General features: G+C 46.6%; 1 protein-coding gene across 1 annotated transcript in view; it reads left to right on the forward strand.

The window, feature by feature from the left end:
- Positions 1-6,075: 6,075 nt before the first annotated feature.
- Positions 6,076-27,378, forward strand: part of DRC12 (dynein regulatory complex subunit 12 homolog) — a 142,416-nt gene continuing 121,113 nt past the window's right edge. Inside the window, exon 1 of the mRNA XM_078682181.1 lies at positions 6,076-6,128. The gene's annotated coding sequence lies outside the window, so the exon portion shown is untranslated. The remainder of the gene's footprint in view (positions 6,129-27,378) is intronic.

Here is a 27,378-nt window from a genome sequence, read left to right on the forward strand (position 1 = left end):
GACGATGATGAAGCCATCTACGGGATCCCGAACTCGCAGATCTCTGTAGACTTGCCGGTGGTCACGCCACAAACCTCTGATCTGGTCCACTGACTCCACCGGAGAAGTATGCTCCATGGCCGCACAGGCGAGGAGGAAGCGGCAAAGGCCATTGAGACGCTGCGACATAACCGACGACGGGTGCACCCAGGGGCGCGCCCCTCTCCCCCATGCCTACCAAATGAACAGTGGACCACGGGAACAGTGAGTACTGCATAAGTGGCGCTGGCGATTGACGGGGTTGGAATTGGCGGGGTTGCCCCCTGACCCGTACCAGTCCTTGGCCGTCTGCAGGTACGGCTGGAGGCCGGTGAAAGACTTGCAACTTGAGGCTTGGGGATGGAACTAGAATCCCTTTAACAAACTTAACTTCCTCTTGGCCTCTACCGTGCTTATGCGCACTGCCCCTTAGACTGGAACTGTTGTCCCTCTCACTTGAGATTATGGACGGTGGCCCGTTTCGCCACTGCCCCTTTGGTATTTTGGTGGGTCTCACCCACAGTTGGTTATTGTTATCTAATGTTTTTCCCCTACCCAATGCCTACCAGGACAATGCGAAGTGTACTACGGGGGGTGGAGATGGGCATGTTGAGATTGACGATGGGAGAGCCCCTAGCGGAGCTGCTGTCAGTGCGAAAAATGGGGGGGGGGTACGCACCACCAACATGACTTCGATTAAAATATGCACTTGGAATATCAGGGGCATGCACACACCCGCGCGCAGGTACCAAATATATTCCTACTTGAAACGGCAGCAGGTACAGATCGCACTCTTGCAAGAGACACACTTATGTGGGGCGGAGGTGGTTACACTACGGCGCAGGTGGAGGGGTCAATTGTACGCCACAGAATATTCCTCGTTTGCCCGTGGGACACTACTATGGGTTAGGCCAGGCACCCCTTTCACAATGACTGAAGTGATAACAGACATGGGGGGGAGATATGTACTGGTGAGGGGTCGGTTGGACGGGCAGCCGGTGGTCCTGGCGTCCGTGTACTCTCCAAACACAGACCAGGGAAGCTTCCTAACACACCTCTCGGAGAAATTAGCGCCTTGGCACGGAGTCCCCTGGGTACTGGGAGGTGACTACAACACAGTGCTAGACCCTGTGTTGGACCGCTCGATCCCGCCCAGGCCAGATGCCACATCATTGGGGGCTGCGAGGGCATTCACAGGGTGGGCAATGCAGTGGGACCTCAGAGATGCGTGGCGCGCACGCCACCCAGACACCAGGGTATATTCATATTACTCGGGGGCACACGCGCTACACGTCCGCCTGGACAGATTCATGGTGACAACGGAAACGCTCCCACACATCACTGAGACACAATATCTCGGCCGGACACACTCAGACCATAACCCGCACACGTTGGCGATAGCTTGGGAACGCCCACACCCGCCCATACCCACGTGGCGGTTACAGCCCGCTCTGCTACTGGACGCCCCCTTCAGGGACGCCCTGCAGGCCCGAGTGGCACAGTACTTCACCGACAACTCAGGCACGGCGTCCTCTCCAAGTGTGGAATGGGACGCCTTCAAAGTGGTGATGCGAGGTCACTGCCTGGGCACACAAGGGGGCATACAGAAGGAATTAGAGGCAGATCTGAGCAGGGTGGAGGCGGACTTGCTCCGCTGGGAGCGAGAAGCAGTGGCCGGCACGGACGACAGGCTACGGGAGGCCCGCGAGGAACATACGTCACTACTAGAAAGGCTGAGGCACATTAATTTTGCGGCCCACTCCGCGCGGGTGCACCAACACGGCGACAAGCCAGGGAGACTGCTGGCGTGGCTGGTCAAACAGGAATCCCGCACGGAGCCGGTGTCCGCTATTAGGACAACTGGAGGGGAGATAGTGTACACACAGAGCAAGATACACCAGGCGTTTGTGGGACACTATCAGGCCCTATACAGGTCACAGATGAGGGTTTCCGCAGTCACCGTTGCGGATTTCCTTGCAGATGTCCAACTGCCCTCCCTGACGAACGCGCAACAGGAGGATCTTGGGGGACCATTCACCCAAGAGGAAATGCGAGAGGCCATCTTCGCATTGTCCAACGGCAAGTCCCCGGGCCCAGATGGCCTGCCTGCTGAGTTCTTCAAGGCTTGCTCGGACGTATTGATCCCAGAGATGCTCAAGCTATACACACATGCGATCGAGGACTCGGCGCTCCCAAATTCACTAAACGAGGCGAACCTGGTTTCGCTGCTGAAGCCAGGCAGGGATGGCACGTACATGGGATCATACAGGCCTTTAGCCATGTTAAACACAGATTACAAAATATTCACCTCCCTGCTGGCCCGCCGCCTGACCCTGGAGGTCCCGACCCTGGTACACGCAGACCAGAACGGGTTCATGCCGGCTAGGAACACTTCCCGTAACCTGCGTCGCCTCTTCAGAGTCCAGGAGGCGGCCACAACACACTGGCCGAGGTTGGGATGCCTCGTCTTGGACCTGGAGAAGGCATTCGACTCAGTGGAATGGCCGTACCTGGGAGCGGTGTTGGAAAAACTCGCCGTGGGAGATGCCTTCATGGATATGGTCGGGCTGCTCTACCAGAGACCTAGCGTCCGCGTGCGGACGGGCAGGTTGCTGTCAGAGGCGGTGCGGGTACGCAGGGGCACTAGACAAGGCTGCCCCCTGTCGCCCCTTCTCTTTTCCCTGGCCATCGAACCCCTGGCAGCCCTATTACGGGACAAAGGGGGGGAATGGGGGATCCCGCTAGCAGACGGGGTGCACACGGTCTCGCTCTATGCAGACGACCTGTTACTCTATGTGAGAGACCTCACCGCGGTGCCTGCGATACTATCGGACATATTCCGGACCTTTGAGGAGGTATCGGGCCTCAGGGTCAACTGGACCAAATCCGGTGTATACGCCTTCAGCCAAGACCTGGAGGAATGCGAGGTGCATCTCGGTGGCGCCCGACTTACCTGGTACCCAACCACGTTCAAGTACCTCGGGCTGCACATTTACAGAGACCCGCAGGATATACTAGAGGGCAACCTGGGGCGCGCCGTGTCCTCACTGAGGGCCCAGATGAACTTCTGGAAGACGCTGCCCTTGAATGTGCCCAGCCGGATCGCTCTGTCTAAAATGATTGCGCTACCGAGGCTACTCTACCACTTTGCAAATATCCCGATGTACGTCCCCACGAGGATCTTCCGCGACCTAGAGTCGATGCTCCGCGGCTTAATCTGGAACAAGGGGCGCCCACGAGTGGCCCTGGCGAAATTGTATTCCCCGACGGCGGAGGGAGGGATGGCGGTCCCCAATATGGAGCTGTACTACCTGGCAGCACAGCTGCAATGGGTTACGTACTGGCTCAGCGACTCACACCTAGACGACACTGCCAACGCGGACTACCAATGGACGCACCCACAGGTGTGCGCGCTGTTTCACCCACTGACCAAGGGACCTCGCCCTCTGCCCCTGCACATGGCCGTAGCCCGCAAATGTTTCCTCCGCTGCTTGAAGCTGACGAAGAATGTCAGACCGTACGCTCCCGCCCTTCCCCTGCTGGGTACCCCCCGGAGGAATGGGATGGTATCGTCCCGCAGCATGGAACCCTGGATTGCTGCCGGGGTGGAGACGATGGGCGACTTATACGCGGACGGGACCTTGCTCCCATTTGCGGAACTATCGGAGGGCACAGGCCTGCCGGCAGGACAATTCTTACTACACGCGTCAGTGGTGAGGACATATATGGTATCCTGGGGAGATATCCAGGAGGAGCCACCGCTCCACCACTTGATCCAATACCTGTACGTCATGGGCAGAGGCTCACACATCACGCACTGGTTGGCACAGGCGCTCCTCATACACACCCAGAGGCCCACACAGCCGATTAGGGACAAGTGGGCAATCCACCGAGGGAGAGACTGGACGGATAAAGAATGGAAACTGATCTTGGCCAGCCCTGTGAACGTCCCGCGTAACTCCCGCTTCCGCACCATTCAGCTGTACATATTACACCAGGCTTATCTATCGCCAGACAGAATCAATAAATACTTCGCAATTACCACTGCAGCATGTCCCAGATGCGATCTGCTAGATGCTGACATCCTGCACATGCTTTGGGGCTGCCCGACTCTGTCCACTTACTGGGGGGAGGTGACATCACTCCTGGTACACAGCACAGGCCCGGGACTACCCAACACGTGGGAGGCATGCGTTCTTGGGCTGTATAAGAGGACTAAACAAAACAAACCACAAGCCCGGTTCTGGGACCTAGGCCTTATCACGGCCAAGCGCCTCCTCACCAGGCACTGGAAAAGTAGAGAACCGCCAGCTCCCGCACACTGGTATACATCCTTCGTTAACTGGGCCAAAGCAGAGGGCACGGCACTGCGCGGGGAGGAGATAGCGGGTCTGAGACAGTTCCCGATTGCACACATCTGGGATGAAATCCTGGGGTCCCTGCAGGCAGAGGGCATGGCCAGGGGAATCGCGCAGCGACAGCCGAGACGGGCAGGCCCCTCACGAGCGACAACATCATAGACAGGGCTGCACACCGCGCTCACCCCCCACCTCCTCGAGGGTGCCACCGACCCCCCGGCATGTAAGCCGCGAACACAGTCAGCCACGCTAATGAGGGCTCTCCACCACGTAATGGCCCGAACGCTGCTCTCAACACCACAGCCTTGACACAGCCCGCACGGGTACACTTCCCCCCCCCCCACTTCTGACTCCCTCTGCACATTCCCATATTGAAGGTTACGCATTCCTGTTCTTCCCGGCTGCGGGTATACCCACTATCACACAGCGACAGACAGACACCACTGGCTGAACACTAGGTAGAGAACACGGGAGCGGGCGGCAACCACCGAAAGTGTCATAGAGGCGGCACATATGTTTGCCACACATGTCGTGCAACGAGCGGACAGTTGGTGGAACGCTACCGCTTATCGACCCTGTTCACCACCCGCTATACCACCAGCCACCTAGGACAGCCACAGCTCTCTCACTTCACCGATGCGCTCCTAGCACATGCATAAACAAGTTGGAGAGACATTAATGCCACACGCACCGTAGGTGCATGGAGTTGCACCGACACCGTAGGCACACTGGGACGTGCCGTTGTGAACGGTCCTGTTTCTTGTTGAAAAGTTACTGGTTAAATTTATAAATAAAATGTAAAATGAGACGTCATTTACAGTGATGGCCGAGTGCTAAAAGCACATGTTATGTATGATTTTCGCGTGACGCGATACGCCAGATAATGACCAGAAATTTGCATAATACCTTCCCCTGAAACTATCTGCCTCAACACTGCACAGATTTTTTGCAGCCGGCCCGCAGGGTTGTAGGCTCTGCTATATGTACTGCACTTTTTGAACAATAATAAACGTCTTAAAAAAAAAAAAAAAAAAAAAAAATGAATATGTGAGGTCCTGCTTTGATCTGAAAGAATGTAACATAAACGCAACATTTCTCTTCTGTTTCAAATATTATTTTCCTTTCGCTTATTTTGAATATAGGTGATGTGTGAGAGTCTATTACAATCCGTTTAAGAATTATTCACGGTCATCAGGACAAGGCTATCTGCAGAACAGAGGTGTCTCTATAAGGGCGCCCACTAAAAGGCTGGGTCCTGGGCCAGAGCCCTCTTTGCCCATGCCTTAAAACGTCTCTGGTGTCACTCAACAATTCCACTCAGAGAGGTAATGGCATGTAATAGTGCAAGGTCTGTCCGAATGGAATGGGACGCAGTTGTACAGAGAGACCTGTGCGTTGGAATTTCTAAAGTAAGAGGGATGTTATGCATATTATAGGACGTCTCGTGAAGTATCCAACCGGAGTGAGTTCCTTCCAGGAGACCTGCTTACATTTATGAGTGACGTAGTGCTCTGTTTGTACGATACGTGTACTTAGGGATTCTATTACACCTGCCAACAGCAGCAAGTACTCTCAGGAGAGGCCTCCACAGAACGCGGTAAAGCGTCCCTAGTTACCCAGCTGCTGCCTAGCAACGCATTATCGGAAGGTCCGAGACAGCCCTCTGTAGTCCCGCCCACCACCTTCTATAATTTGGCCTTGTAGGAGGAATCCCTCAAAGTAGAACAGCACGGGGACGGCTCCTGTCTACAGGTACGGAGGGCGGGGGCGGCACGGGCTGCAAGATTTACAACGTTCTCACCCCCATGCCAGTTTATTTTGTTTTTGTGATTTCTACTGAAAGCTCCTTCTCACCTCTGTGCCTGAATAACGCTCTTGTAAGCTTTGCACTCTCACTTTCCAGTGTGCATGACGCGTTTCTGTAAAAAAATAAAGTTTTTGCATGTATAGCGTCCGCGAACTCGACCCGAAGGTATCAGAGAAGGCGCACCAGTCTCTCACTGCAGGCTGACACATTCATTTTTAGGCACGGGGAGAGTAAGTGATGTGCCCAGAATCACAGGATGGCCGAGCCTCCTGCCAGACTCGAACCTGGTTGTTCAGCTTCAAAGTCGGTCGCTCTAGCCGTTAAGCCACACCCCCTCTTTGCAGGGCGCTACATCTCACCCCTCTGCGCCTCTAATACAAGTAAAGTAAGGTATGTGGGGACACCTCCTCATTCGTGTGCCTGTATAACGTGTTATCAGTGCTCTCACGTTCTGAAAATTCTTAGGAATGAGACCGAATAAATGAGCAGAGTTGGTCACTGTTAGTGGAACTACACTTTATACTTAATTACTTCACTCCAACTAACATGATATGAATTTTACTAAGCTGTTTTAAACACTAACAGCGACACGTGCACCTGTGTGTGTTCTGATCAAAGTCGGTGCTGCTTGTTCTGAGTGTTACAGCAAGTAGGGTTGTGTAGAAGTAAATAACCGGCAGAACTCTATCTATCCCTGCCTACCCCACAGTTTGTGGCTCCACCGGATGGTTGTACTCATTGAGTGGAGAGCTCAGACATGAGCAAGGGCTGCAACAGTTGTCCCAGCATGCAGTGTTTGTGCATTTACCATGTCCCAGCAGAGAGAAGTGCCATTAGATGTCAGCCATCCCCACATTCATGGTTTTCAGCAAAACGATTATATTAATTCTATGTTGTGTGCCCCGCCTGACTTTAAGACAGGGGTTCGACGTCACTACCGGGTGCTTGTGGGTATAGGTTGATGAGCAACTATATATAAACAGGAAGTAGTCCTGGATGACTTGCTACTCAGGTGGGCAATGTTATCTGAACTGGGGTGGCGAAGTGAGCTAAAGAATGATGATGGATTCAACCCAGATCTGTGACTGGGGGTGAGTGTCTGAAAAGATTCTACGCTCCATCTATCATCTCCCTGTGTTTGCTATGTTATCAAGCATGGATGGCAGAGACCTGCGAAGAGAAAGCATGTTACTCATTCCTCTGGTGGACAGACAGACTCCTCCTCAGGCTGCAGAAGCATAGGAATGGCATAAGCCTCAGCCACGGGACATCTTGCACGAGAGGATTTACAAAGCCAGAAAGGGTCCTCCACCTTCAAAGAGGAGTCCCTCTCCCGCTCCTCCAGACACGGATGTTTCTGCTGAGGAAGTGGAGCAGAGAGGGCCAGTTACATTCAAGGATCAGACCAAGCTGAAGTTATTGGACATATTAGGTCTACTTTGTCTCTTCTGCCCCCGCTTTCTGCTCCTGACAAGCGCGTTTTTTTTCACACTGTACCCATTCATAAGGCTTCCACGAATGTTAATAAATCCATTTTTCCAAGATTTTTGGATAAAACATGGTTTTCAGGAGTAGTTCCCGGCCCAGGTGAAGGTTGAAGCCCCAGTAGCTGGTCTGTCTTCTCTAGGAACAATTTAGTCTTAGATGGCTTTCCTCTGATGCATCAGATAAGAAGGTGGAAGGAGCAATTAAGCAAGGCTATGCAGGCTCTAACTTTACAATTAGAACTGGTGCCTATGCTACGTATGCAATATAATCCTTTCTGCATGATTTCCAGGCATTAGCAGAGGGACTCCAGCAAGGTGGTGATGGCACTTCGAAATTGTCCACGATGGAGCAAGAAGTCAGATTCTTGTTGGATATCTCTTTCCATCTTTGGTTTGCGGATCAGTGATTTCAGCAAGAGGGCATCTCTCTGGTTAAGAAACCTGAAAGTTGACAGAAATCTCTTGTGCCATTCTTATAGAGCAAATGTTTTCAAACTTTTTTGCCCTGAGCCCCCTTCTAAGCAAAATGTTTTAATATCAAGCCCACCCTCCAAAACTTTACGGCAAGGTTTAGGCCGCGCGGAGGAGGCATGGCTCATGAGATCTTTTTAGGAGTATTTTTTTCTATAGCTTATAAACCACACTAAATATGAGACTTACAATGCAGCAAATGAATCAAACATAAACAGTTATTGACCCAAAAATACTACCCCCTATAATTGAGGTGTTGTGAGCTCCTCGGAATCCTGATCCTCAACGCAACTACACTTGCTGCACAAATGATAACTACAGTCCTGAGTAGCAGGCTATCTCCTCTGCCTCTTATACCCCTTTGCCACCATGCTGGATCATCACTATAATCTTGAAACAGGCCCTTTAAAAAAAAAAAAGAGCTCCCACATATTGTCTTCCTTTATCTGCAATGGTGCCCTTGGTCCTAATGTTAGAAAATCAGCTCCCAAGTACCTTTTTTAAAGTGAGACAGTCATACTTGTGATGCACTGGGCCCCTCTGCCCCCTGGGCCCCAGTGCTGCTGAACCTGCTTCACTAATGTTAGCTACTGCCTTGCAAAGAGGGCAGTCACCTCTGCCCTTTGTTAAAAACATGGACTCTCAGCTAGCCACACACCCTTCTCTGTCATCTCTCTGAGGCCAAACAAAGGTGTCTCCACTGCATTAATTTCCCCCCTCCCGTGGGCTATTGCTCTGAGACTCAAATCAAGACTGGCAAGTGTACAGTGGGCCCTAATGCTAAGAAGGAAGGATAGTAAACAGCCATAATTAAGGGTTAGCTGGCTCCTCATACCGCTGGTTCCTGGTGCCACTGTACCTGCAGTACCAATGATTCTTACTGCACCTTTATGTTAAAAAGCAGCAAAGGTAACCTGGGCTCTGATACTAGCAAGGAAAATTGACACTCACTCCACTTCATGGTAAGGAGTGGAGCACAGCGTGAAGGGAGAGTGAAAGCCAAGCGAGAGCCGAGCACAGCGTGAAGCAGCTCTCGCCATCCTCACCGGCCTCGCCCCTCGCCTGGGTGTTGAGCCAGCTCAGCTCGGCGAAGTAGGCGTCATCGATGCACAGCGGGAAACGGAAGGCGGCAGTCCCTTACCCTCCCCATCTCTTCCGGGGAGGCTTGAATTGGCTCTGCGGAGCCAGGACTGAGGAGCTGTGGCCCCACCCGAATTTGTTGAGGCGGCCAGTGCAGCCTGCAAGGTGAGCGCTGTCAAGATCGACAAGCCTGCAAGTCGCATTTTTTGCCCCCAAAATCGCCCCACTCGACTAGAGGGCTTGGGGACTTTCGGAGCTTGGAGCGGGCTGGACCTGACCATCTGGGGCCCAGAGGACGGGAGTGACGTGGCAGACGTCTGGGTCAGGCCGGCCCCGTACCAGCACCAGCCCTAGCCTTGTACATACGATCCTGCTTCCCCCTGCCTCCAACCTTACTGGCAGAGGGTCTGCCAATGATTTAGCAGGAGGTGAGCCGTGGTCAAGGGAGAGTCTTGAGCAATCCAGCAGCAACTCAGCAGCAACCCAGCAGAAATCGAGCAGGTAAGGCTCAGAGGTTAAGGAGGGGGGGTAAGGGGAGGGTGGCGGGTCTTGGAAGTGAACAGTAGTAGGCATCTGTTTTCACACGCCACCAATCGGGATCTCGCAATATGGCCACCTATCAGGCAGGTTGGCAATTTACGTATCATTAACTATCTCAAATGCAATAAAATAAATCCTAGATTCCCTGTCAAATGTAAATGTGATCAAGATCAACCTCAACTCCAAATGGAAACAGAATGATGAGCTAATTTTCAATATATACATTAACCTGAGAAAGAAATCCAAAGGTGCAAAACTCCTGGTGGACTGTATATTGACACATATTACAAAACATGATAACCCCATCCTGGTGCATTCAGGAGACTTTAATCTTCACCTCTTAGGCTCCAAAGAGGATGGAGATAATCTGGTCCAGTCCGTGGCATGGAGAATTCTAGAACAAAACTACAAACCTCAGGGTAAAGTGAGCATGACAGCCAAATGCCTGCTGGAAGACCTGGATCACATTAAATTATGGGCCCTCAATGGCAGATTCTCTAATGATTCGCCACCCTCTACTTCCTTCTACTCTAAAAAGGCATCCTCAACTCTGGACTACACTCTGATTTCTCTTTCATTCTTCCATAGTGCGGTAACTTTCCGGCTCGGTGACAAGGCGGACAGCGACCACTGATCACAGGAAATCATTCTCCTGGCAACTCCGCCAACATTTGAGCCCCTATTAGGGGGACCCCCTCTCCAACCATACCATCAATCTCAAAAGAATCAAATCCTCCCTAGTAAATACTGGGGAGGTGCTTCAGGTCGCAAAATATTTAATTTACTACAGAACCCAAATGCTCATACAAAATGTTCAATTGCCAATTGGGAACAACTAACTTCCAGCTTATCAAGCACCTTCTCAACAGTAGCCAAATACCGGCCGTCAAATGACCCTATGGAAACTGGCGATTAACTAGTAATTTAAAGGAAATAAAAATAAGCTTAAACGAAATGCTGAAACTTTTGAGGCTTACACCGGTAGATCTAGATCTCAAATCATCCCTGCAACAACCTAGGAATAGCCACAAAAAGCTGAAATGAGAACTGAGAAGATCCAGGGAATAAGAGCTATGGGCGAAACTATTACATGACTCCAAATCTCATAACAGCGCATGCTTTTGGTCCACGCTAAATAAAATAATGTGTCCGTCGCACGGTGGCTTAACCTCATACATTACAGAAGAGGTATGGTCAGAGTTTTTGACATCTCACTTCAACCATCGAGTCGCGCCCAGGCAGTGCAATGAAATATGGGTCCCAATGGGCAAAGAAACCACAGAGTTAAATGACATCCTTTTTTAGAATCCTTAAAACAGTGACATTATATAAGGAAATGGAGGAGCCACCTGACATCGCTACAATCAAACGCCAGATCACCAAAGGCAGGAGAGAAGAAGCTCCAGGGCCTAACAGGATGCCCCCAGCTCTTTTTAAGCAGGACGCCGAGTTTTGGGCAGTGGCTTTAGACCCATTATTCCAGGAAGTCAGACAATTGGGGCAACTACCGCCCTCTTGGAAAGTCTCTATTATTGCTCCCATCTATAAAAGCGGTGGGACATCTGCTCCTAAAAACTACTGTCTTGTCGTGTTACAAGACAACAAAGCCAAATTTATTTATTTATTTCTTTATTTCGGCAATTATTTGCCATAAAAGATTTCAACAGTAATCATTTCATTTTAAAACAATCTAAAATCCATTTTACACACAATAATAATAATCATAATTGTCATGTTCAGAATTAATAAATTAAAAATCATAAAATTATTACAATTATGGCTGTCTAACTCAATCAGCTCAGCCAACTCTTAAAATACACAAAAGCACTCCATGACTTTTACAACTTTAAGCCTTTTTTCCTACGAACAAAGTAGATGGAATAAAGGTATCTGCTGGCACTAAATACAATAGTTTGTGATGTATCAGATTTAATTATTCTAAGTGCCGTCATACATGACCTAATTCCTAAAAGATTACACAGAGGTTTAATTCACTTTCTTCTGGCCAGCGTATATGCTGGGCAGAAGAAAAGGATATGCATGTCGTCCTCCTTATGGTTGCCCTCGCACATAGTGCATAAATCTCCTGTAGTTGGAATATCATTAGTGTTTTTCCTTGACCAACGTGCTAGAGTTGAATTAGTCTTGAGATTGCCATATCTAAATTTCATGAAAAGGGTTTTAGCAAGTGGGGGCTCAATTTCATCAAGAAAACTCTCAAACAGGGGTACATCCTTAAAGGTTAAGAAGGTACAAACCAATGACCCACCATTATTGCTATTAAATACTTGGTTGTTTATAAAGGCCCAAAATGCCTTTTTTACCACATTTTTTGAATTTGTAGGCACCCTTTCAGGGCTTTTCCAAAATTGAGATAGACCTATTTTAGTGAACCACATTCTGATATGTTTTAGCCAGACATTGGAATTGGATACATCTAAGCACAGTAACTCTTTTAACCCATTCCTATAATCATGCAGTTCTGGAGTCTGCCATAACCTAACCCAGAACATCAACGGTCGTACAATAGTATAATGATCGGTCCTCTTGAGGTCCAAGTCTAGTTGAAGGGGAACCAAGGGCGTACCTTCGGGGCCCTTACTATGCTATGCATAAATTTGTTGTCCAGAATGTCAAAAGCATTCTTTGACATCGGACCCCAAATTTCAGCGCCATAAAGAGCTGCTGGTTGAACTTTATGTTTAAAAAGCTCTACAGCTGGTGAAACCGATTTACTCGTACTTAAATTATGCTTAGTAAGAATGGGTTTTGTATTCTGTGCAAATATTGCCTTGCTTTTTTCAATCTGTGGGTTCCACGTAAATTTGGAGTCAAGCGAAACCCCCAGATAAGAAAAGGATTCAACCAATTCCAACCTTTGGCTATTTAGAAATAAAAACCCTTTGTCAGTTTTAATAGGATTCAGAGTCATGCATTTTGTTTTTTTTTCATTAATTTCTAACCCTTTCTTACTGCAGTATTCACTGAATGAATGGAGTAGTGCCTCGAGACCTTTCTTAGTTTGCGAAATTAGAATGGTATCATCCGCGAAAAGTAACGTAATAATTTGCGGGCACCTTACTTGAAGAACGCCAGCAGAACAAGGACTAATGTCACTCACCTAAACCGTTTTTTCCAAAAACACCGGAACTTTACCCAATATCTTACCACTGTCATTACTCATGGACAAGGCAACATCATCAAAACAGTCACTTGAATGAATGAATGAATTAATATAAGACTTGTAAAGCGCGGACGTAGCCCAGGGGCATCAAGGCGCTGCGGACAGAGACCAGTGTATCAGATGTTAAAGAGTTACAGAGCTAAAAGGTTAGGGCAGGTGACGGATTGGAGCAAATAAAAAGCCAGTCTTCAGGGATTTACGGAATGAAGAGAAGGTTTCCAGAGTGGAAATTGGGAGAAGAAGCAAATCCCACAAGTTAGTACGATCAGCGAGAATGCCCTCCCCCCACCTGACTTTCCTAAACCTGGGAACTATTACATGATTCTTGCTAGCAGATCTCAAGTCCTTGCCAGGAATGTATCTGTGAAACATTTTATTGATGCCTTCAGAACCCCTATTGTGGACGCAGGGACATCTTAAGGATTTTGGGGGCCGTGGGCCAAACATATTTTAGGGGCCCCTGTTCAGAATAGCTTTGAATTTATGATCCAATTTGAGCCCCTGCTTCCCACGCAGTTTCCGCTTCCTCAGCTGCATTACCTATCCAGTTTGAATAATAGGCTAATAGATATTCCTGATGTAAACGGACGCGCGCAGCTGACAGAGGTAGAATTTAGTGTTTCCTGCCCTGCTACTAGGTTTTGAATACTTGTTAAATTGTAAAAGTGTGGCTGAATTACTCTGTGCTTTCTAATAATTTCTCCTACCTACGGGCACTTGCCCTTGATTCTTCTTGTCTACACCTCCTTAGCTGCTCTGATTCGCATCTCGTTTTTCCACCAGTCCTGGTCCACCGCGGCTGATACGCTGATTGTGCGGAGGGCTAGGGCTACTATCGGGCTCCTCACTTCTGCCCACACAGTTTCGCTTCCTCAGCTGCGTTAGCGATCCAGTTTGCATCATAGGCATTAGCCTATATATTCCCGATGTAAACGGACGCGCTCAGCGGACACACGCCACTGGCACTCCGAAGGCGCACCAAAGGCAAGCCCGTCTGTGCCCAGAGGCGTCCCGGAGGCGGCCGGCGCTGGCCATGCTGCCTAGTTTCCCGCCGGTGAGTTTCTTCCACTATATTACAATGGGGAAAAACTGATTAGCCTTAGGCGGCTACTATTTTGTCAGTGTACTGCGGCTAATCCGAGCTTGGAGGTAGACTTTTGATGCAATAAGCGAAACTGGTCTCTCCTCCAACCCAGGAAACTCGCACCCATGATCCTCCCACGCAACAATAAGTGTAAAAACAATAAGAAAACAGAGGACTTAAAGGCCACCTTTTTAAATTGTCGCTCTATGCAAAAGCATGAACCACACATTTATGACCTACTTTTAGATGAACAGCCTGATCTTTTATTTCTCACGGAGACCTGGCTGTCCGAAGCCTTGAACCCTACTATCACCTCAGCCATCCCTATGGGTTATAAAATCCTTAGGAGGAACCGACCGAGTGGGAAGGGGGGTGGTGTCACCATAATTTACAACCAAAGACTAGACTGCTCTCCCATCCAGATGTAAAACATTGAGGCGCAGAGTCCTTTAGCTTCCGCTGTACCTTATCCCCCCATCATAGCGTAGCTGTTTTTCTGATTTACAGACTTCCCGGTGCAATTGGACATTTTATTACTACCCTTAATACAGCCACCACTTCCCTGGCCTTAAAATACAACAACTGCGTTATTCTAAGAGATTTCAATATACATATGGACAATGGAAAAGACCCTCAAACAATTTCCTTGGAGACGCTGCAGGCCTGCAACATGTTTCCATCTATTTCTTCGGCCACCCATGAGAAGGGCCATACCCTAGACTAAATCTTTCACAACTTTTACACATCAGTAAGACTACCTCTTCCCATTACTTGGTCTGACCACCTTCTATTAAAATTTGCCATTCCCAACTCTGCCACAGTCCCTCGGGGGGGAGACAGCCATGACAACGCGGGCTTTACACCACGCTGCCATTACGACGCTGCCATTACAACGCAAGTCGTTACAATGACTTGCACTGGATGGCGCTAGAGACTAAGGAATAGTAGATTTACTATTCCAACACCTTCCCTACTGTTGCGTAGGCTGGAGTTGGAATAGTAAATCATACTATTCCAAAATCCAGCGCCCAACGCGCAAGTCGTTGTAATGACTTGCATTGTAATGGATGCGTCGTAATGGCAGTGCGGTGTAAAAGCCCGCGTTGTCATGACGTACATCCCCCTCGGCCTAACGCAGGGCAGAGGGTCCCTAATTACAGGACGATCCATAAAATATCAATCCCGATATTAGCAGACGCCCTGAGTCGTTCCTCACTGGAGCTGTCTGGCTGCCCCGGCTCGGACGCCCTCTCAATAGATTCAGGGCTCCGACCCAACATTGGTGCAGCAGTACCAGTTGTTTCCCACTCCTCAAAGAGGTCAGTCCCACCAGCTCCATTGTTTAACGATTCCATCAGATCTGTCAAAAGAAATTGTTGAAAAATTGAATGGAAATGGCTTAAATCCTATCTCCTTGAGGACTGGAAGGGGTATAAAGACACCTTAAAAGCTCATTACAATCTCGTGAATGCAACCAAGAGAAACTTCTTTCAAGCCAAGATAGAAAATGCTCAAAATAAGAGTAAGGAAATCTTTAGCATAGTTAAATCATTTACCGCCCGAAAGCTGCCACAAAGGAAGGGTCATGCACAGAAGAATGTCCTAAGCAAAAAGCTCCATTCTTCCACCAAAAGATGTCCGTGATCCAACAAGCCTTCACTAACATCTATGGGGAAAAACTGACCTACCTTAGTTCTAATAGCAAATTTCACCTCTTGGATCCTCCATCTTTACTAGCTTTCCCTGAGTTTCAGGTTGAAGAGTCACTGACCCTCCTCCAAAGCATAAAGTCTGGCTCTCCTACAGACCCATGTCCAGCGAATATCCTGAACCTATTAGCTTCTACCATAAACCCCACGGTAAACCAGCTCTTTAATGCTTCACCTTCCTCAGGCAACATGCCGAAATTATGGAAGAATGCTAAGATTCTTCCACTGATTAAAAAGGCTAATGCCAAACCGATGGACCCTGCCAACTACAGGTCATTCTCCCTTCTTCCGGCCTTTTCCAAAATATTAGAGAAGCATGTAAACAAGGTCCTCCAAAAACACATTGAAGATGGGAAGCTACTCCATGACTCCCAATCCGGTTTTAGGGCTAACTACAGTATGGAGTCCGCTCTGCAGGAAGTGACTGAATTTCTCAAGGGTAAGCTGGACCAGGGAGGCAAGGCTGTTCTGATACTGCTAGATCTGTCGGCAGCCTTTGATACGGTCCCACATTAGAGGCTCCTGGAGATACGTGCTAACATCGGCCTTGGGGGTACCTCCTTAACATGGATGTCATCCTTCTTGGCAAATAGATCTCAGGACATCTGGCTCCCCCCTTTCTCATCCGCAGTTCCGGCCATGAATGTAGGTGTCCCTCAGGGCTCCATTCTCAGTCCTACCCTTTTTAATATATATCTATCCCCTCTTGCATTTATGATAGAGGAAGAGGGCGCCAAAATTCTTTCCAATGCTGATGACACTCAGCTGTTTTTTACATGTGAAAAAAGAACCGACTTCGACAGGGCAATGATTAAGTCTTGCCTCACCAAGGTTTTTAACTGGCTTAAGATCAAGAATTTGTCAAGTGCTAAGTGCAATCTTGACAAAACTGTAGTTGTTTTTTTGGTAATCCAGAAACGCCTGACTGGAGCTCTTGGTGGCCAAAAGATCTGCCGCCCGCGGAAAAGGAGAAAGTAAAAAACTTAAAAATTGTCATAGACAAGACACTCTTCATGCGCTTTCAAATCCAAAATCTAACTGGCGCTTTCTTTGGCATACTCTGGATGCTAAAATAATTCATGCCAATGTTACCGCTTGAGAGCAGAAAGATCAAGGTGTAGGCTCTGGTGACATCAAAGCTTGACTATTCAATAGTTTATACCCCGGTCTTCCCAAATCCCTTTTTCAACTCCTACAAGTGGTACAAAACGCGGTGGCTAGAGTCATCCTGAGAACTAAACCCAGCTCTAGTATGACCCCTGTTCTTAATTCTCCACACTGGCTCCGCATAAAAGAACGGATTGACTTCAAAGTGATGACCATCTTCTTTAAAGCTTTCTACGGCTTACAAGCCAGCTACCTAAATAAGTGCATTAATCGCTACACAACATCTAGACCCCTAAGATATTCCAATGCCAACCTGGCCATCATGCCTAAAACTGGAGGCAGATCCCTCGGCTTTCTAGGCGCAAAATTGTGGAAAAGACTTCCTGAGTCTCTGAGACTAACCACAGGCCTACTCTCTTTCAGGAAGAAGTTAAAAATGTGGCTTTTTAACAAATGATGGGTCTATGACCCACGTTTTCCTTCTGCCTTCATGCACCAGGACACTCTAGTCTGAGTAGCTGCACGCTTTATTAAATACGCTATTTCATTGAATTTCATTAGGTCCCTGACAGTGCAAAGGAACACCCGTTCATATTCTAAGGGCCTTATTTATGAGGCCTTGCTTCACTTTTATGCCGTCAGTGTGTCACTTTATTGTAACACATCGTCAGCGTAACAAATGTGCCATGTTGCGCCCTATTTACAAATTCAGAAAAGGGGGTGGTGATGAACAGAGTGTCTGAATTAAGCAGACCACTCTTACCCAGTCCAAAGATCAGGGCTTGATCCATCACCGTTATTTAGCTCACTGCCCCATCCCAGCTCAGAACCTGGCTATATGCAAATTAGTCTGTCCCTGGCCCAGTGCATCATGGGAACAGAGCAGACCAAACTACCAAGCCAATTCTTCACCAGAAAGGAGACAAGCTTCCGGGGACCGGTTTCTGGCATTTCAGCCGTCGTTGGCCCGGCTTGCTTGAATCCTGATGGAGCAGTGAACAAGGGACTCATGTCTGAGTATACCCTGCCACACCTATAGTGGCCAAAAACGATTCAGAAAAGGGGGTGGTGATGAACAGAGTGTCTGAATTAAGCAGACCACTCTTACCCAGTCCAAAGATCAGGGCTTGATCCATCACCGTTATTTAGCTCACTGCCCCATCCCAGCTCAGAACCTGGCTATATGCAAATTAGTCTGTCCCTGGCCCAGTGCATCATGGGAACAGGGCAGACCAAACTACCAAGCCAATTCTTCACCAGAAAGGAGACAAGCTTCCGGGGACCGGTTTCTGGCATTTCAGCCGTCGTCGGCCCGGCTTGCTTGAATCCTGATGGAGCAGTGAGCAAGGGACTCATGTCTGAGTATACCCTGCCACACCTATAGTGGCCAAACACGATTCAGAAAAGGGGGTGGTGATGAACAGAGTGTCTGAATTAAGCAGACCACTCTTACCCAGTCCAAAGATCAGGGCTTGATCCATCACCGTTATTTAGCTCACTGCCCCATCCCAGCTCAGAACCTGGCTATATGCAAATTAGTCTGTCCCTGGCCCAGTGCATCATGGGAACAGGGCAGACCAAACTACCAAGCCAATTCTTCACCAGAAAGGAGACAAGCTTCCGGGGACCGGTTTCTGGCATTTCAGCCGTCGTCGGCCCGGCTTGCTTGAATCCTGATGGAGCAGTGAGCAAGGGACTCATGTCTGAGTATACCCTGCCACACCTATAGTGGCCAAAAACGATTCAGAAAAGGGGGTGGTGATGAACAGAGTGTCTGAATTAAGCAGACCACTCTTACCCAGTCCAAAGATCAGGGCTTGATCCATCACCGTTATTTAGCTCACTGCCCCATCCCAGCTCAGAACCTGGCTATATGCAAATTAGTCTGTCCCTGGCCCAGTGCATCATGGGAACAGGGCAGACCAAACTACCAAGCCAATTCTTCACCAGAAAGGAGACAAGCTTCCGGGGACCGGTTTCTGGCATTTCAGCCGTCGTCGGCCCAGCTTGCTTGAATCCTGATGGAGCAGTGAGCAAGGGACTCATGTCTGAGTATACCCTGCCACACCTATAGTGGCCAAAAACGATTCAGAAAAGGGGGTGGTGATGAACAGAGTGTCTGAATTAAGCAGACCACTCTTGTGATGTATTCCTATAGGTTCTGTATCGATCCCCCTATTCCTGACCCTGTTCTGGTTAATAATGAACTAGCAGCCATCCCACGGTGCAAAAACCGTTATCTGATTAAGCCACACCACGGCACAGGAACGCGTTATCTGATTAGGTCATAACGCTTGCCATCTAATTAGGCAAGCACTATTCCTCCAGCCCCTGATAAGGCATACGGAGTTCTCAAAACAAATCAAACCTATGACAAACTGGGAAAATCCCTGCGGCCATTGTTTTGATTTCACCGAGAACTTCAGTAAAGAATGTGCTAACGACCAGTCCGTATGACATCCTTATTGACGTATCTATGTCCATCCTTACGTCAATCTCGGCACCTTACAGGTATAAATATTACCGACATTGCCTTAAGCAAACACACGCGGTGGTGACGAGATCGGAGCAGCGAGACTTGCCGAAGAGGCCAGCACAGAGCGGACCCCGCTGGCGCTGCCCAGCCTTCCTGACGCGCTGAGAACGAGACGCTGCTTTTCTCCTGCCGAGAAATCCAGCTCCGGCGCTTCCAAGCAGCCCTCGCAGGCAGCTGGAATATCAAGACCAGAGACGAGAGATACCAGCCCTCAACCATTCTAGATCTCAGGTACAGAACTGAATAACCCCTTGCAGAGAATTCTTGAGTCAGTCACTTGGCAAACAAACTTAACTTAAACTGCTACTTATCTACTCCCGCCCACGTATTAGGCTTAGGTCAGGTACACTGGGGTAGGCGGTGGTTAGAAGCACCAGTTGAGTACGATTAGTCAAATGTATATATGTATGTATCTATTTTATCAGTTTTAAATATCATATGGCTTAGAAACCATATCAATGCTTCTGCAGTATTATTTTATACTCCTGCTTTTATTGTATGCACTTTACTTAACCATAAGTATCGCAATAATATCGATTCATTTCTCTTGTACGAGAAAAGAGACTAATCAATAAATAACATCTTTTATTGAACACGCCCGTCTCTTCCTTTTCTCTACAATCTGGTGAAACTAAGAATGCACTGAACTGACTGAGTAAAATAAGTTGTCTTTTGTTTTCACACGACTCTAGAGATACACTCTTGATTAGGGGAGAGCAAAGTTGTCATGTTCTATGGTTGTCAGAAACTAAATCCCTTCTTGTCTATCCAGGGAGGTTAAACTCCTCCTTGCCTATTCGAGAAAGTTTCTAGTGAACTCTGAGCTAGCTGGCAAAACCAAAAACTTTAAGTCTAATATCGTCAGTAGAAGACCTAGTTAACCTCTGTCCTAGGTCTATACTATTGAAGGTATTATTCCAATGCGCAGAGCCTATTGGGATAATAGGAACTACACTACATGGCGCCCAACCGTTTGGATAGGCGATAAAACTAACGCAAGACATTAGAGTAACTCAGTCGTGCTTTTTCACACAGACCCCTTTTTTCCCATAATACTCCAAAGACGTCTGGAGTGGGTGAAAGGTCATATCCGCCAAACCTCGCAGGAGGAGACTCCTATGTATGGTTCTTGGTTTAGTCAACGTTGAAGGATACACTGTTCCAAAATATTGTGCATCTAATCTTTGTTTCCATAGAAACCTAATCTGCAAACAAACAGAATAACCTTCCTGTCAGTAAAATGACAGAAAGTGAAGAAGAAAGGGAGACAGTTAGACTAGCAGCTGAACTCCTAGTAGCAGACAATACTCTGCTGCAAAATGACCCGGAGGCAATACTCATCCCGGTCAACATAAGGAAATCCATAACCTTAAAACGTATAGAAAATGGACTGACACCAAGAGGTGGTACAGTCATATTCGTAATTGAGGCACACGAATATCGGCAGACAGAGGTATTCTATTCATGGATAAACTTTCCAGCAGCAAACGCTGTAACAAAAGAGTTCCACTATTATAAAATAGAGGAACCACCGGATATCTACACTCCTTTCGAGGAGGTGGAAATACCACTCAAATTCCAAGAGCACCTGCTCTCTTGTTTCATGGCGCCCTAAAACATAATAATCACATCACCAGGCTCGGTCCACTAGGTAGACCAGGAGCAACGTGGCCGGTCCTAGCCGGATATACACCACATCCAGACATTGAAGAAATGCCTGCAGCAGAGCTTTTAATACAGCTAAAACAACTAATCAAAATACATAGACAATTAGTCCAATATGTAATGCGGACTTCAACAGTCCAACCAGCAGTTAAAATTCCACAGCTGAACCCTCATCAGGGTAACACAAATAAAATTACACCACAGAACATACAGTCCTGTCTGGGTAAAGTACCCGCAAAACGGGAACAAATACCTTTCTGGCTAGCACAAAAAATCACTCAAATAGAGGCGGTGTTTCCAGACACCACCCCGGTAGAAAAACACAGGATTCTGACTATCTGTCTTCCAATGGGAATCGCACCACACGTGGAAGACTGTGACACTTGGGGTACAGTCTTTGCTTCCATATACACAAAAACACATGGTGTACCATCCATGTCAGTAATACCAGATGTGCTAAAACAAATTCAAGATGAATATGGTCCAGAACCCGCCTTAACTCTTGGTATGAAATTACTGAAAGACTTCAAGCAGGTCTCGGCTATATTATTAGCCAACATAAAGGGAGAAGCAGCAAACGTGGCGATCCGCCAAAGGTTAAAAGAGACAGATATAGCAGACCAACCAACTGAAATTGCCAGAATCATAGAGAAATCCTACGAAGAACTAGGAAGAGATAGTCTGGGTGGAATACCGGTAAAACCTCAACTGGTTGAAAGTCCTGAAAAGGTATTTATTACAAATAATTTAAACACTCAAAAAAAGAGCTGGGATGGAAACAAACAATCCAATCCTAAAGAAAAAAGATTCCAGTCCAGAGGAAGGTCTCCTCGGCGGAGAGAAAGATCTCCGAACCAAGGACGCAGGTCTCCCCAAAGTGAGCCCTCTGGGAAAAAATACAACCTTAGAAATAGGGATAATATAAAGAAACCTGATAGATATCAAGATAATGATACACGTCCCTCTCAATCTTTTCAGACTTCCTCGCAGAAATCGGAAAGAAGAGGACGATCAGAACACAGGGAAGAGCACGTCAAGTCCAAAGACAAGGAACCTGCTCATCCAAATAAAAAGTTACAATTTCCAAAAAAGAAGGTAGCCAGTATTAAAGTAATCAAAGATGCCGAGAATACTGAGAACACAGCTGAAAACGGAGAATGGGCTCAGACAATGCTAGACAGCGCAGCAGAAGTGAGCATAGCTCGCAAAGTCCTTATGAATCATCTGGAGACAGTGGACACGAATGAATACATTCAGGTGGAAACTGCAGATACCAGAGTTAGCAAACCTCATAAAATATATGAAATTACATTACGTATAGAGGGGGATAAGACTAGAAAAATAAGGGGACTATTTTGGGATAATCTGTCCAAGGGCTATGACATCCTTCTAGCTGAACGAGACTGGCCTCCAGAATTTGTCAGGGAGTGTCCTCATGGCGAAGAAATAATTATGCCTGCCTTCTCAAATCATATTCCAATTCATAAAAAATATACACTTGCTAGAAAGTGGGCAGTAGCTCAAGCTCCTGCTTTATATAAAAATCATGTAGGATGGGATGAGGACTCTCCTCCCCACAAAATCCAGTTAAAATCACAACCTACTGCACAGAGGCAGTACCCAATTAAGCAAGAAGCTTAAAAACAGGTAAAAGAGATCCTAAATCAACTTGAATACCAGGGGGTGATTCAAACTTGCACCTCACAAATGAACAATCCTTTGTTTCCTGTCTCCAAACCAGACAACTCATATCGTCTAGTTTTGGATTACAGACACCTTAACTCATGTTGCAAAACATTTGCAGTACAAAACTCGCATAGTGCTGCACTAATGAATAACATAGTGCGCAAAAAATACAAAACAACATTAGACATCTCTAATGGATTCTTTTGTCAAAATATAGCACCAGAGAGCAGATATTTGACTGCGTTCTCGGTAAATGGCTCGCAAAAAAGTTTCTGCCGTTTACCCCAGGGGCACAAGAACAGCCCAGGATTATTCTCAACGAGAGTAACAGAATTACTACAAACATACGATGACGAGGCATTATCATATGTCGACGACATTTACCTAACAGATGATGACTTGGATACTCACTTGAAGAGAGTGAACACCATAATACTTGGGTTCGCAGCAGAGGGTTACAAATTCAACTTAAAAAAATCAAGAATTGCCCATCTAACAGTCCTGTTTTTAGGATATGAACTATCAAGTGAAGGCAAAAGCCTGGCTGACAATTTCTTAGAGAAATGTGCTGTACTCCAAGCTCCTAGAACACTAAAGAACTTACAATCAATTCTAGGCTTCCTAAATTTCGGAAGAACATACATTGCAAATTACGCAGAAAGGATCAAACCCCTTTATGATCTAATAAAACCAGATTTTAAAAGAATCAATTGGACTCAAAAACACACAGAAATTTTGAGATCTTTACAAACAGACATGTTAATTAAAACAAAATTAGAAACACGTGACAACACGCGCAATCTTGTGATTCGAGTCATCCCAGGAAGATGCGGATTCACATACCTGACCTCTAATGAGGGAGAAAAGGTACCAATTGCATACAAATCACACTTGTACACAAAGGCTGAAATGAAATTTAGTCCAACGGAAAAAATTCTGACCGCGGTACAGACTGCTGTAGCAAAGGAGCGGGCCCTAGCACAAGGTAAACGAATAATCATCGTGACACCGATACCAGCCCTGGAGGCGGTAACAAAGGCAAGCATTCCGAATGCTAAAGCACTCCATCCAAGGTGGATACAGTGGGCTAATTCTCTTGCTGCAACAGACGTGGTATACGAATTTGATCCCAACTTAAAAACACAAGAATTTCTCCAATACAAATTTGAATGCCCTCCGCCAATCGAAATTCTGCCTCTAGAACATTACGGCTGTATAATATATACAGATGGATCAGCACAACCCGCAGTTGGGGGTAGACAAGCTTACAGTGCTGCGTGCGCGATTGTTAAAGGTCGCTGGCACGAAGGGAAATTTAAACCAGCGGTCACTAAAACACAATCTCTAGGAGATTGTACAGCTCAGCGAGCTGAACTACTGGCATTCAAGATGGCGCTTGAAAATACCGATCGAGAATTCCCCACACTCATAGTGTGTGATTCGTATTATTGCGTTCAGTCTTACAATGAATACTTGCAGATCTGGCTTCAGAATGGTTTTAAGGATGCAAAAGGAGGCACAATCAAGCATAAAATGCTTTGGGAACAAGTAGTTCATTTGCAAAAAGAACTACCAAAGACTCACGTGATACATACACTGAGTCATCAACGTGATGGCGTTCACGTTGCAGGGAATTCATTGGCTGATGAGGCCGCGAAGGCAGCTGTGCAAACGGCTTCCGTAGCTGCCATCACACGGTCAAAAACAAAAATAGACAGCGATATATTGCAAGCTGTCAGCGCTACAGAAAAAGATTCGATAGAAACATTCCCGAAAGGCTTTCCAGTGAAGTACTCATATATAACTGATACAAACAATGTTCCGTTTGCTCGAATCCCTGGAGTGGGGGATAGGGCAATTCCAAACATGGAACATAGGTTAGGACTAATCATAGCGGCACACGAAGGACTTGCTTCTGTACATGCTGGCGTCTCAGCCACAGTATTGTTATTAAAACAGAGATACTGGTGGCCACAAATGAGAAGACAAACACAGAACTATGTTCTAGAATGTGAAATATGTCAAAAAATGAAAGTATCAACAGTGAGACGACCAGCGCAGACGCCCCTTCTAATCTCGGATAAACCATTAGCCTGTGTTTACCTGGACCACTGTGGTCCCTTACAAAGGGATGGTAACTATAAATATATCTTGGTTGCAGTGGATTCATGCACGAGATTCATATGGATGTGGCCCCAGCGATCGGCTGACGCCAGAACTGTTATAAAAGATTTGCGGGTCTTTATCGGCACATACGCAATTGGCATGCTGCATTCTGACCAGGGTCCTGCTTTTAGCTCTAGAGCTTATAAGGAGGCCATGACCAGCATGGGCATTGCATTGCGGTATTCTTGTCCATTTCATCCCGAGGGAAACGGAATTGTAGAAAGAAAAAACCGTGACATAAAGCAATCTATAACAGCAAAGGCATTAGGTTCGGGAGCTGGGTGGGTCAAACATCTAATAAGTGTCCAACGTAGTCTAAATAACCTGCCAAGAAATTCTCTGAGGGGATTCAGTCCGTACGAATTATTGTTTGGAACTAGAATGATGGTCTTAGATCTTGACAGTCAGACTTCAGTGGTTAAAGAAAAAAGCTTTGATATCAAAGATCGTTTGGCTATTTTACAGGACTTAAACGAAACAAGGAAAGACCTGAGCAACATAAAGTTGAAACAACAGCCAACGACCACTGAAGAAAAACCACCTGTCCCAGCAAGAACTGTCTGGATTCCAAAAGTCGGGGATCTAGTCAGAGAAAAGATCGCGGTAAAGAAGGAATTTGGGCCTTCTTACAGAAAAGCAGTTCCTGTCTTGTCTATCAACGGGACAAGATCAGTAGTACTACCACCCCTTGCTGGTAAAAAGGAGAACAGAGTTGTATCAATCGACCTGATAAAACCACAATCATGTGGCCGATAACGAACAGTAGGCCGAGTGGACTCCCGATAAGTAGTAGAACACCAAGGTTTGCTACAAACAGAGAGGTTCAATCTAAGAGGCTACTCACATTTGAAATGCCAACAGAACAACAACAAGGACTATGCAACAATGCTATGGAACTTAAACCTCTAAAAACCCAAATAAAAACATTTAGCAGAGACACACCAATCTACAATGAAGTAACAAATGACTATGCTGCTGCAACAAAACACAATAATAAAGCAAACAGCAATCCGGAAACAATAGGAACAATAGACAGAACGGCATCCGGTTACTTCATCAACTTCAATGATTCATCTGAAAACCTGAGTGAATCAAAGGAACTAACATCAACAAAAACCTTTAAAGACAAAGCTAAGGAACTTTTTCAACATCTGAAAGAAACCTATCTGATTTCTCCATGGATTGAATTCTGGGTGGCCTTAGGTGTACTTATCCTCATACTTTGGCTCATCATGGTACTATGTTTGGGACACTTCATTGAGGGAAAATATGCTAAAATGGACACAGCAAGCCAGAAAATCAACTTGGTCCTCAAACCACACACGTCTTCACACGTCGAGAAAAGAGAACTTTCTTCAGTCAACTTCACAGCCAATCCTATACCCGGTGGGGTAGCATGGGACAATACTGATTATGAAATCTATGGTCCGGTTGAAATCCTGAAGTATCCACATCAAATCAAGATCTCATTGAGTGACTTTGTAAAACCAAGCTCAGTTGCTGATGATTGGGACGTTGAAAGCATTAATAATATGATGTCTGACCTAGTGATGTCTGCTAAATTTACAAAACATGATTATTTGCAGGGTTCGTCTAATTATGATAAAATGTTCTGCTATAATCACTATAGTAATCATTATCTGCATAAATCTGCACAACCTAGAAATGTTTTAAATTATAATCAATGGGAACACTGTGCAACCCCTCCAAAAGGTAGCTCAAGAACTTTTTATGACAAATATTCATATTTTTCAGGGTTCAACACAAGTAATGCAGAAACATTTTATTTCAAATTATCAAATAAGACAGGTACAAAGACCATGCTTACAAACACTAAATTGATATATTCAGACTCATTTTTTGAGCAAATGAGTACATTTGGTTTTGAATACTGGGACAAAAATGTTGAAGTAAAAAGTGTTTGGGGTACAAAGGAATGGCAAGTACAAGGTATAGAAGCATTGTTTAGAGCCTGCATGATCCCAGAACAAATTATATTTTTGAATGACACTGTTCAACAAACTACCTGTCTTGGCCTAGCCAAAATCAAAGACTTAAACAAACCGTCTATTCCAAGGCCATCAATGAACGGTAATACATCTTTAGATGAGGAGATAGACGTAAACCATATATTAAGCCAAAACAGAACACATCCTGATTGGAAACAGTGGTTGATCTGGCCCACAGATACTAATAACTGTCAAGACAGATTCCTGAACAAAATCCAGGGGTTCAAATTGACAAGGCCAGACCCTAGATATTCCCAAAGACAACACCCAGGGATAATTACCACGTACAGTGTGGGCAAGCTCTGCCTTCAATGGCTACAAACATCCACACTGGCAGAAATTAAGCAACACCTGACTTTACTTACTGATGGTGCTGACTTGCGTGATTTCATTATGGGACCGCGCAAACAGCGTCAAAAACGCTTCATAGCAGCCTCTGTATATGCAGCTTATAACGAAGCCTGGAAAATA

Source organism: Lissotriton helveticus, chromosome 3_1 (genome assembly GCF_964261635.1).
Source record: "Lissotriton helveticus chromosome 3_1, aLisHel1.1, whole genome shotgun sequence".
Taxonomy (NCBI): domain Eukaryota; kingdom Metazoa; phylum Chordata; class Amphibia; order Caudata; family Salamandridae; genus Lissotriton; species Lissotriton helveticus.